The 12,960-nt window shown below is 38.7% G+C and overlaps 1 pseudogene; it reads left to right on the forward strand.

Moving 5' to 3' along the window:
* Positions 1-13: 13 nt before the first annotated feature.
* On the forward strand, positions 14-886 carry LOC102768971 (annotated as a pseudogene).
* The last annotated feature ends 12,074 nt before the right edge of the window (positions 887-12,960 follow it).

Here is a 12,960-nt window from a genome sequence, read left to right on the forward strand (position 1 = left end):
TTGGAGAAGCACGATGCAGCCTGGGAAGGAATGGAGGAGGGAAAGCTTCACACAGAGACTGGTGTTGAAGAGCAGATTGGCTAAGGAAACGGGCTCTCCAGGTTCTTGGACACGTGTATAATGATCATCCTCGGATGTCGCTATGTTGCCCAAACCATCCTCAGTCGAGGAAATTTGGGAGGAGTCCTCACTGAGAACGTTGGAGTTGCAATGGCGGTCGTCATGGCCATTTATGTGACGGGGGTGTCTCTGGTGACCAATCAGCCCTGCTGTGTCTTTTGCAATGCGTCTCTTTGGTCGGATGAAATGGTTCAAATTTCCTTTTTATGTGGGAGCCCCGCTCCTGGGAGCCTTCGCAGGGTCCACAATCCTCTTTGGTATTTACTATGATGGACTTATGTCCTTTGCTGTTGGAAAACTGCTCATCGTGGGAGGAAATGCAACAGCACACATTTTTGCCACATACCCAGCTCCATATGTGTCTCTGGCAAATGCATCTGCAGACCAAGTAATGCCCACCATGTTCCTCCTCATGGTTGTCTTCGCCATCTTTGACTCCAAAAACAGGGGAGTCCCCAAAGGCCTAGAGCCCATTGCCATCGGCCTCCTGGTTATTGTCCTGTCTTCCTCTTTGGGATTGAACTGTGGCTGTGCCATGAATCCATCGCGAGACCTGAGTTCCAGACTTTACACTGCTTTGGCAGAATGGGGGTTTGATGTCTTCAGAGTTGGAAATAACTTCTGGTGGATCCCTGTTGTAGCCCTATGTTGGTGCTGCCATGGAGGCCTCATCTATGTTCTTCTCGTTGAAATCCACCACCCAGACCCAAATCCAAACTTCGAGGCAGAACCACCAGAGGACAAACTACAGAAACATGGAATGTAGCGGCATGCTCAGTTCTAGGTTTACAATGGGCTGCACTGATGTTCTCTTTAGGAAAGATGGCATCCAGCTGCCTATGTTTTCATAAGACTGGAGTGGATCTGCCGAACGTTCTCTGCTAGCCATCTGGGTCACCTGATTGGAAAAGCATCTGAATAAAGTTTTGAAAACAATGACCTCTTCTCTACCAGCTCCCGCTGCCCTCAGAGTAGCATGGGTTGTCCACTGAAGCAGCCTTCTCTCCACCCTGTTTATTTCATTCTTTCATATAAATTTTTATTGCTGAGTGAGCACTAATAACTTGAAACTTTGACCTTGGGGGGAAAAAAGAAAGAAAAAGTGGGAATTGATAGCCAAGGAACAGGGCAATGGGTCAGTGGATGGAAAATTGCTCAGAGGAAAGATTAAGGTTAGGGGTTCTTGCTAGACCAACTCAACAGGATTCTTGCTGAAGGCAGGCCAGAGTGATAAGATACCAAGCACAGGGGATGAAGAATTTGATCAGATATCAGGGTGTAAAATTTTCCCAAAACTGACCCAACAGGATTCTTGCTGAAACTGGACTAAATGGGCCACAGAGTCCAAAATCAGGGACTAGTCAGAAAGAGGAGCCTGATTCAAGTTTGGTCAAAGGAGAAAGTGATTGTGTTATTTTTCTTAGTGTTTCTTGTTACACCTTAAAGTAAATTATACCTGCATTACTTGATTTATCTTTATCTTTCTACCCCTGGTCATAGAAGATGGGAAAATCTGCATATTTATCTTTCATTGTATTGCCCCATTTCCTCCAACTTTTTAGTTAATCCATTTATACTTTGTCATGATTGACAACATTTATAGTCTGCTCTGGACTTTTATCCTCTCAATTTTCTTTAGTTTTACCAATTAGATGGATTGAATGTTTTCTGTTGATTTGTTTACTGTAGTGTTTTTACTTGTCATTTGATTGGCTGAAGTTTGAGCTCTTCAAGAGAATCATGGGATCTTTATTCATTGAGTCTTTATATGTTCAAAAATACCTACTGGGAAAAAGGTCAAGAATCATGATTTCACTCATATGTGTGATATAAAACAAACCAAAAAAAATGAACAAACAAAGGAAACACACAAAGAACTTTACTGACACCGAAAACAACAGTATGGTGATTGTCAGAGGGGTAAGGGGGTTGGGAGGAAAACTTGAAAAGGGTAAATATATGGTGATGGAAGGAGACTAAACTCTGGGTGATGAGCACACAGTGCAATATAAAGATGATGCATTATAGAATTGTACACTTGGAACTTCTATAATCTTATTAACCACTGTCACACCAATAAACTTAATAAAAAATATTTGTTTCATGGATGTAATGTATCCTCCTATTTCACTGAGTTATTAAGTCTAAAAGTTTTTTCCTGCTCCTCTCATTTTTTTATTCGCACAGTTGTTTTAGTTTGTTTCTTTCCTGTCTTAAGTACTAGAGCTGTGGTTCTCAAACTTCCTAATGCCGCGACCCTTTAATACAATTCCTCATGTTGTGGTGACCCCCAAGCATAACATTATTTTCGTTGCTACTTCATAACTGTAATTTTGCTACTGTTATGAATCCTAATGTGAATATCTGATATGCAGGATGTATTTTCATTGTTACAAACTGAACATAATTAAAGCATAGTGATTAATCACAAAAACAATATGTAATTACACATGTGTTTTCCGATGGTCTTAGGCGACCCCTGTGAAAGGGTCATTCGACCCCCAAAGGGGCCGCGACCCACAGGTTGAGAACTGCTGTATTAGAGACTTTCTTCAAACGTGTAATGATCTTTTGCTTTCTGTTCAGATTTCAGAGTGAGGTGCTAAAAATGGATTGGAACTTGATATGCAGTGATGGGGCTTTGAAATTAATGAACTTCACTGGGGAATAATTTTAGAAGAGACTTAGTTCTTTCTTTGGGGGCTTTTGTAAAGTCACTTTCACCTGAAATTCCCCGGTTGCGAGTTGGGGTTGGGCAAGGATTAAGCATGGTTGTTAGAATTCTGGGACCCGAGAAGAGAAAGTTGGAGGGTCCAACTCACCTCTCAATAAATAGACTGGTCACCGTTACCCTCAAGGCCTTCCTGATGACCCCAAGTCCAGAGGGAGCCAGTCTGTCTGGTTCAGGTTTTCCCAGCAGGTGATCTCCTGCTTCTGCTGAGGCTCAGAGAGGAAGTCTCAGGACTATCTGGCATCAGGAAGGGGAAGAGGGATTTAGCTGTTCTTTTTAAACATTTGTGATCCTTTTTCCTGTTTTCAATCTACCCTGCACTTGTGTCTTCAAAGTTACCTGTTGCCTTCAATATCTGAGTTTCCATGAGAGCAATTCTTTTGTTTCTTGCGAGCGTTATGCCCATGTTTCAGCTTTCTCTGGTCCGCTAGGTCAGTAATCATCTGGTTTTCCAGTTCCAACATGTTGTTGACATAAATCACCTTTTCCTCCCATTCTCTTTTGTTATGGGGGGTTTTGCCTTTTCAGAATTTACCATCCTTCTGGTGAAGTTTTGAGTGAAAGCAGACATAAATGGGCAATTCCGTCCGTGACAGCCACGGAGACACACTTCTCAGATGTCCTGCTGCAGGGAGTATAACTGACTGAAGGCCCCAGGTGCTCTCTGAAGTCCAATACAGTCTGTTCATCCTCACCTGAGGACATTTTTCCCATTGATTTTTAGAGAGAATGGGGAGAGGAGAGAGAGAGAGAGAGAGAGATCAATGAGAGAGGAAGACATCAATTGGCCCTAGCTGGTTTGGTTCAGTGGAAAGAGTTTTGGCCTGTGAACTGAAGGATCCCGGGTTTGATTCCAGTCAAGGGCACATGTCCAGGTTATGGGTTCAATCTCCAGTAGGGGAGGTGCAGGAGGCAGGCGATCAATGATTCTCTCTCATCATTGATGTTTCTATCTCTCTCTCCCTCTCCCTTCTTCTCTAAAATTAATAAAATGTATTTTTTAATCAATTTGCTGCCTCTTGCATGTCCCACCCCCTATTGGGGATCCAGCCAGAAACCCAGGCATGTGCTCTGACCTGGAATCAAACTGGCAACCTCTTTGTGCATGGGAAGATACTCAACCACTGAGCAACACTGGCCAGAGCCAATTCAGAATTCTTTATCCAACAAAATATACTTCAGGAATAAAGGGAAGTCAAGACATTCTCTGATAAAAGAAAAAGAAAATTTGTTACTAGCTTACCTATTCTAAAGAATAGCTAAAAGAAGTTCTTAAAACAAAAACAAGAAAAGAAAGAAGAAAAAAAGGATGAAAGGAAGGCAGGAAGGAAGGAAAAGATGTTTGGAACATCAGGAAAGAAGAAAGAACAACAAAAAGAATAAAAATATGGGTAAATACAATAGATCATTCTCCTCTTACGTTTTCTGAAGTGTGTTTGATGGAAGCAAAAGGGAAGACAAACAATTCCCAAATTAAGTACAAAGGGAATAAAGTAGAACTCACCATCAGAATAGATAGGAATTCTGGAGAAAGTTTCCCAATTTATGTAAAAACGAGATGAAATAAAACAAAACAAAATAAAAAATAGCACCACAACCCTGCAAACATTCTACAGGATAAAAGAATACATAATTCACAAAAGAGATGAGTAACCCAATCTGTATGAAAACATAACCTATCAAGCAGAAAGTAATTCTCCTCAAGTATTTCATGATGTACAAAAACTTATGAGAACATGAATAAATACAACAAAAATGCAAGATCCAAGTAATAAACACAAGAAAAATTGGAAGTGGAGATTGAAGAGCTAAGAAAAAAATTGAAGCAAACAATAACTCTATTTCAATATCAATAAACTAGTACTTCAAGGAATAACATAGAGATGGCTAAAATACAGAAAAGACGTGATAATTACTGTATGTAAATGCAGAGGCAAAAAATTATTTTATAGAATTTAAAAATTATAGAGAAGATAATAGCTACGGAGGAAAGACAAAAGTGATCCATTTCAAAGGTATTTCCTGAAGTAGAGAATCCCACAGATAAATACAGAAGGTACATAATATAATATAGAAGAATTTCCCTGAAATAGAAGACATAGTATGCAAATTGATAAGGTATACAATATTTTAGCCAAATTTGACATATAAAAACCAACACTGAATCAATTCAACCATAATAAAAAAATTCTCAGGCATTCAGAAAAAAATATATTTAAATCATCTAGAGGTCATCTTCCAGCTACCTTGGCCCTATTTTTGAGCCCAGTAATTTTTGACAGCTCTAGTAGATTGCTCAAGTATTAGGAGGTCTTTCAACTCTGGCTGGTGGGAAGATGAATTATTAACAAATCTGTGTGATTTTCAAGAAGTTTTCCATCTGTTCCTTTTTAGTAGCTTTTTCCCTGACATGATAGTTTCCTCAACACATGAACTGATCAGTACTTAGGTAAAGATTCAAGGGAAACCCTTGTAGAAGTCTTTTTCTCTGAAGATTTCTCTTCCTTGTGATTCTGTCCCATGACTTCTACACGCCTTGGCCTCCCTAAGCTATGAACTCTGACATCCCATCTCAGAGAGGCTAATGGACTCTGTTTGGGTCCACACTATCATTCTGACAACTGGAGACTCCCTAGGAAGTGAGATGGAACAATCACAGGACTTCCCTTACTTGTTTTCATTGTATTAGAAATCGCTCCTCTGCTCTACCTGTTGTGCAGAGGAGCGATTTCTAAGACAATGAAATCAACTATTTCAATAAATGCATTCAGTTCTTCTTTAAGACAGGAGGATAAATCAAGGCCCTGTAAGTCCATATGGGCTAGAAGCAAAAGTCTCAAACTTCTCTTATTTCCCCCTTCAAAACTGTAGAGTTTTTTGTTTGTTTGTTTGTTTTGTTTTTGTGTAGAAAAATGTTTTCATGTTGGTTAGGGAACATCTATCTAAAGTTCCTCAATTTCTTCAGTTTCATTTTTATATTTCTATGGATTCCAAGTAAAAACAAACTTAGCTTGATTTTCTAGGAATTATGTCTATTTCTTTCTATGTGTAAATATAAAGAGACATCTGAAATAATGGGCACATGTTAATGACAGCAATTCTAGGTGGTAAGATTTTGGGTGAATTTTTACTCTTGGATACTTGGATGTTTGTATGTACCACTTTTTTTTTTAATGTTAAGGACATTTTGTGATATTTTTACAGTAATTAGAAAGGAGAATAGGGAAAATATGGGAGTAATTTTTTCAAGGATAATGGAATCTTAGGGAAAGGTAACTTCAGAGGAGGAAGAATACCTATTCTCTCTGAGATAAAAAGATAAAAGATAATTGTAGATATTAAAGATCCAATCCAGGTTAAGGGATAAAGTTCACACCAATGTTCAGATAAGCTCCATCATTTAAGAAAAGTAAGCTATGAGGTCATTTCCAGTGAAACCATTATTTCATAAGGAACACATCACGGAAAGCATGGACTCCAGGTTTTTAGGGAATTGAACCTTTTGATCTTAAAATTGAGTGTGCCAGTTTTCTGACTCCACTATTCCACTAGACTATAATGTAGTTAAATAAAATGTGAGGGATGAAAATATAAATAGGCAAATGGGGATATGGTGAAATGAAGGAGAACAATAATAACAGTAGCAGTAGTAGTAGTAGTAGTAGTAGTAGTAGTAGCAGCAGCAGCTACCTTTTATTGAATGCATGCTCTGTGTCAAGCAGAATGATAAATGCTTTCTCTACATTTGGTCTTCTTAGCAAGTGAATTTTAGAGAGATTAAGAAATCTGCCCATGGTCACACAGCTAGCCAATGGCAGATCTGGAATCTGAACCCAGTCTGTCTGACAAAGATAAATCTTCATTTTTTAAATAAAAATGTTTATTTATCTTTTCTTTACATACTGACTTCTCAAATAGAGATCTGCCTTTTAATAGTTCTAATGTCCTTATTGAGATGGGTGTTTTCTTAAATATATTAAGAGAACACATTCAAATGCCCTCCAAGTGTTCTCACCTCTGCACAATGAAAACCGAGTTTCCTCTATCTTGTTTCTTGCCTCTTATGTTACTTTCATTTTTGCAAACTCAATTTCTTCCCCAGTCGTTGGAATGGCACCTTCTAGCTCAGCCTGGATAGAGTATCCATCTTTATCTCCCCCTGTTTGGTAACGTGACACCCGGATGTGGAACCAGGACTTCAATTTCAGCGCCTACACATTTTCTCTTTGACCCTGGCCAATCTTTTTGCTTCCTTGTCTTTATATGTATAAAGCGAGCAGTGAGAGCTGACTTTAAGAATATTCAAGGTGCAGAATATTTTTAAAGCATTGGAAAGGTTTTTGACAAAACATTAGAATAGAATTGTGAAACAATTAACATTTTATTGCTTCAAAATAGGGTAAAGTTTACTGATATATTAAAATAACCCAAATTCTTATGAATAAGTCATTAGTCTATACAATTCCCATCGATCCAGCCCACTTAAAGGTATAAAACAATTATGCTCACTGACAGTTTGACTCAGAGTATGGTCAAAGGCCAGTAAAACGTACCATCTCAATTGCTGCCTAAATTATTTTTTATTTGCCCTCATTTTTTTTCAGGTTCTGGATTGGCACCTAGGGCTACAATTTTAACTTATCCACAATCAAGCAAACTCAAAAGACTTTAGCAGTTCCAATCTTTGTTTAGATTTTTGAGCTATGTTTAAGGAAAAATAGCAACAAATATGCCTATGGGTGCCCATCCTATGGTCAAGACTAATGGATCTGAAACTTAGGGGAGAGAGCAAGATCAATCCAATTTCTTAGAGAAAGAAAACAAAACATTAGTACTCCAGTATAATAATTTAATCCTTTCCTTTTGTGAAATCAGAGTACTTCACGTATTTTGGCTTCTGATCATCAGTTTGTTTATGAAAGAATAACACCAGTTGGTGGGTTTTCTAAGAAATGAAAGAAAGATTTAACTCTTCTAGGCTTTACTGCAATAAATGCAGAAACTGCATAAAGGTGTGTGATAATAACCTAGTTATTTCTTCTCTTTTGATTCAGGAGAACATATCTACCTGTCTTCTGTCTGAGAGGATACTTTTTTTCCCTACCCTCTGACATCCTTTAGACTCATAGTTGGTGTTTAAAAACTTCACTTAAAGGGAGGTAAGAGTCCTAGCCAGTTTGGCTCAGTGGATAGAGCATTGGCCTGCAGACGAAGGGCACATACCTTGGTTGCACGCTCCTCCCTGACCTGGGCCCTGGTCAGGGCATGTGCAGGAGGCAACCAATCAATGCATTTCTCTCACATCGATGTCTCTGTCTGCCTTTCCCTCTCTCTCCCACTCTCCCTAAAAATCAATGAAAAATATATCCTCGGGTGAGGATTAACTAAAAAATAAAAAATAAAGGGAGGTAAGAAAGCCCTTTTGAAGAATTGGCAAAATGGCAGATTCACTGTATCTGTTCTTTGGCTCACATGGGAGGCAGTTGTGGTGCGGTGGCAAGGACTGTATAGTAGGCAATGTAAGTTCTATTCTAGAATCACAAATTCTAGCTTTGTGATTTACATTTATGTCTATGATCCATTTGAATTAATTTTTGTGAAAGGTGTAAGTTCTCTATGTAGATTTATTTTTGATGGGAATGTTCAGTTGTTTCATCACCATTTGTGGAAAAAAAACAACTATCCTTTCTCCATTGAACTGCCTTTACTCCTGTGCCAAAGATCAGTTGACTATATTTGTGTGTGTCTGTTTCTGGGTTCTCTGTTACGTCCATTCTTTTGCCCTTACCATGTTTCCTTGATTACTGTAGCTTTATAGTAAGTTTTATAGTTGGGTAATATGTCAGTTCTTGACTTTATTCTTATTTTCCAATATTGTGTTTGCTATACAAACTTTAGAATCAGTTTGTCAATATCCACAAAATACTTGGGTGCCATTTTGGCTGGGACTGCCTCAAATCTTTAGTTCAAATTGGGAAGAACTGATATCTTGACAATATATTGAGTCTTCCTGTCTATGAACATAGAATGTCTCTCCAGTTATTTAGATATTTAACTTTTTCTAGGAGTTTTGCAGTTTTCCTCATATAGTTTCTAGATATATTTTGTTGTTAAATTTTCATTTATGGAGTGTTAATGTAAATGGTAGTGTATTTTTAATTTTAATTTCAAAATTGTTTTGAATTCTGTGGCTAGCATACAAAAAAGCAATTGACTTTTGTATGTTAACCTGATGTCCTGCAAACTTGATGTAACTATTTACTGGGTCCAGTATTTTTTTTTTTTTTTGTAATTTCCTTGGGGTTTTCTACATAGACAGTCATGTCATCTGCAAACAGTTTGCTTTCTCCTTTCCCAATCTATAGTCCTTTTACTTCCTCTTTTTGTCTTAGTGCTCTACATAGGACTTCCAGTACGATGTTGAATAGGAGGACATCCTTATCTTGATCTAATCTTAGGGTAAAATCATTAGTTTCTCATCACTAGGTATGATAATAGCTTAGATAATAATGTAGATATACTTTATCAAGTTGAGGACTACCTCTCTATTCTTAGTTTGCTAAGAGTTTTTATCTTGAATGGATATTGGATATTATCAGGTGTTTTTTTCTGTATCAATTGATATGAGCGTGTGATTTTTCTTCTTTGGCCTGTTGATGAGATTAGTTTAATTATTTGATTTTTGAATATTGAGCCATCCTTGTATATCTGGCATAAATTCTGATGGTTTGAACGTACACATTTTTATACATTGTTGAATATGATTTACTAATATTTTATGGAGGAATTTTGCATCTATGTGCATGAGAGATATATTTTTCCTTCTTGAATATCTTTTCTGGTTTGGTATCAGGATAATGCTGGTTTCATAGGACAAGTTAGCAAGTATTCCCTTCATTTCTATTTTCTGGAAATGATTGCAGAGAATTGGCATTATTTCTTCCTTAAATGTTTGGTAGAATTCACTAGTAAAACTATCTGGGGCTGGTGCTTTCTTTTTTTCAACATTATTAGTTATTATTTCAATATCTTCAGCATTTAGACTGGGATGGTTAATTTTATTGTATCAGTTTGGCTGGGCCATGGGGATGCTTAGATATTTGGTCAAACATTATTCTGGTGTTTCTGGATGAGATGACCATTTAAGTCTGTGGACTTTGAGTAAAGCAGATTGCCTTCCATGATGTGGGTAGGCCTTATTCAATCAGGTTGAATATATCAGAAAGACTGGCCACCCCAGAGTAAGGGGAAATTCTCCAGCAGACTGTCTTCAGACCCCATCTGCAGCATTGGCACTTCCTGGTTCTATAGCAGACAGCCTCGGATTAGAGCTGTGACCTAAACACTCCTGGGCCTGCAGCCTGCTGGCCCACCTGCAGATTTTGGAATTTCCACCTTCCATAATTATCTATGCCAATGCCTTATATGTATAATAAATCATACATATGTAAGTTATACATACACACATCCTTTTTGTTCTGTTTTTCTGAAGAACCCTGACTAATACGTAGGCCTATTCAGATGACCTGTTTCTCCTTGTGTTGATTTTGAGTTGGTATCTTCCGAGGAATTAGTATGTTACATCTAAATGATCACATTTCTGAGCATAGAATTATTAACAATATTCCTTAATTATTATTTTAATGTCCATGGGTCAGTTGTGATGACCCCTTTCATTTCTGATATTAATAGTGTCTTCTCTCTTCTTTTCCTTAGGCTGGCTAGAAGCTTATTAATTTTATCAATCTTTTCAGAGAACCAGCTTTTTTATTTCTCTATGATTTCTTATTTTTAATTTCATTGATTCCTGCTTTAATTTTTATTATTTTTCTTCTGCTTGCTTTAGGCTTAACTTGCTCTTCTTTCTCTAGTTTCTTCAGATGGAAGCTTAGACTGTTGATTTTAGATCTCTTTTCCTATACATGCATTGGATGCTATATATTTCCCTCTAATTACTGTCTTCACTGCACCTCACACATTTTGAGACGTTGTATTTTTTATTTTCATGTAGGGCAAAATATGTGGTCTATGTAAGTTAACGTTCTATGTGAGCCACTGACTCAATTTTAATTAAAACAGATTTAAAATGAGTTTATAAAATTAGTGAGGTAAAGTGGAAATTGAAGTAAGACTAGGGAAGGATAAACAGGACTTAGCATGTTATTACTTTAGTTGACTGCAGTGATAAAAAAAATTTCTGAACTTGACTTACCACATACCTGTCTACCCATCCGTGGAAACAGCCTTCTGAAATATTTCTGTTCAGATTTTTTCCTAGGCGAGGTGTCTGCATCAGAGATCCTATAGGGAGGAGAGACTGCACTGTTTTAACTCTTTACTGATTTGGATTGTCCAGCATCACTCGGGTTGCACCTAATGCAGCTCAGTGTGTTTATAAGGCCCGCGGGAATGGAAGTGAAATGCCATGTCTTCCTCCTAAGCGCCACATGCCATGCCACGCATACCGCAAACAAAAATAAACACCAAGAGCTGCTGACATTTCAATGCAAGAGCAATCTATTTGTTGTTGTCAATTGTTTATTTTTTGGTTGGCAGCATCAACTGGTAAGTGTCGAGTATATCACCACTACTCACATCTCCAATGACAATTTCGCTTCCAGAATGATGAAAATGATGATTACAGTGTAGTGGTCACATAGGTTATAGGTGACCTGTCTTTTTTTTTCCAGGACCTCTTATCCCTACTGCATTCCAGGCTCCCAGAAAGAGAAAATTCCTGCAGCAATAATCCCACCTCCAGCTCCATTTGTGGTAGGGCCAGCTTCCAGCGGGTTTGGCTGGCTCTCCTGGCTGGGCCTTCCATCTCCAGGGTCTCCAAGCAGACTGGCTGGGGCCAGCACCCGGGCACACTCAGCACTAGGAACATGAGTTAAATCTACAGTGTGGGTCCTGTCGCAGATTCCACAAAATAGGTTCAGGAGCTGTTTGAAATGACTTTTTTAAAAAAAGTGACTCTCACCCCAGCTGTTTTTGCTCAGTGGATAGAGCATCAGCCTGTGGATTGAAGGGTTCCAGGTTCAATTCTGGTCAAGGGCACATTCCCGGGTTGTGGGCTGGATCCCCAGTGGGGGGTATGCAGGAGGCAGCTGATCAATGATTCTCTCTCATCATTGATGTTTCTATCTATCTATTTCTCTCTCTTCCTCTCTAAAAGCAATAAAAAATATATATATTTTAAAAAGTGACTCTTGTCTGTAAGATTTTTAGCTGCTCCTCATTGCATCTACTCATAAGGAGAAGAGCAGCACACACATACAGCTGGGCTGCATGTGCCCTGTCTCCACTCCTTAGAAATTCAAAGCTGCTCCTGGCATTGGCACGTTAAACATGGGTGGCTCAGACTGCCCTGGGGTTAGGAGGTCAGGCAGGTGCGAAGCTGCACCTAAGTCTCTTAGCCCGTTGGAGACAGTTCCAGCCAAAGAGTGACAGGTGATAGGTCGCACTTGCCCCCACCCTCCTGCCACCCTCAGCACTCACAAGGAAACCTTGGTCTTTAGGAGCCAAGACAGTGAGAACATTCTTCAGGATGAGAAATGAAGTGACTGAGAGGGTCAACCAGAATGGATGGAAGATGTAATTTAGGGAAGAAAAGAAGATCCACGGAGACAAGAGGACAATTGTCTCCAAGTGTCCCCATTAATTGTTTGTTTGTCTTCTCTGTTTTCTATCATGACATTCCTGGTATTGCCAACCTCAGAAGAACTTGTATAAGGCCCAGTAAGTGAGGTGGTGCCATTACCCTGCTTGGGGATGGCTTCACTTTGTTTTGCTTTCCTAAGAAGCCAGAGTAACAGACAAAGCCAGGCCGCAGGCAGGGCTAGAATAACAGAGGTTCCCTGAGTTCTAGTCCAGCCTCTGCCCTCACAGCCTTCATTGGGCCTCCGTGTCTTTGCCTCTAAAATTGCTCATATCCAAAACTTATTGTGAGGTAGAATACAATATTTTACATTTCATAAAATTTGGAGTTTAAAGAATGTTCTTGCATACATTTAAGCCTTATAACATGTAGAAAAGTATTATCCTATATCAGTGATGGTGAACCTTTTGAGCTCAGCATGTCAGCATTTTGAAAAACCCTAACTTAACCC

The sequence above is a fragment of the Myotis davidii genome, unplaced genomic scaffold, assembly GCF_000327345.1.
Source record: "Myotis davidii unplaced genomic scaffold, ASM32734v1 scaffold151, whole genome shotgun sequence".
Classification (NCBI taxonomy): Eukaryota; Metazoa; Chordata; class Mammalia; order Chiroptera; family Vespertilionidae; genus Myotis; species Myotis davidii.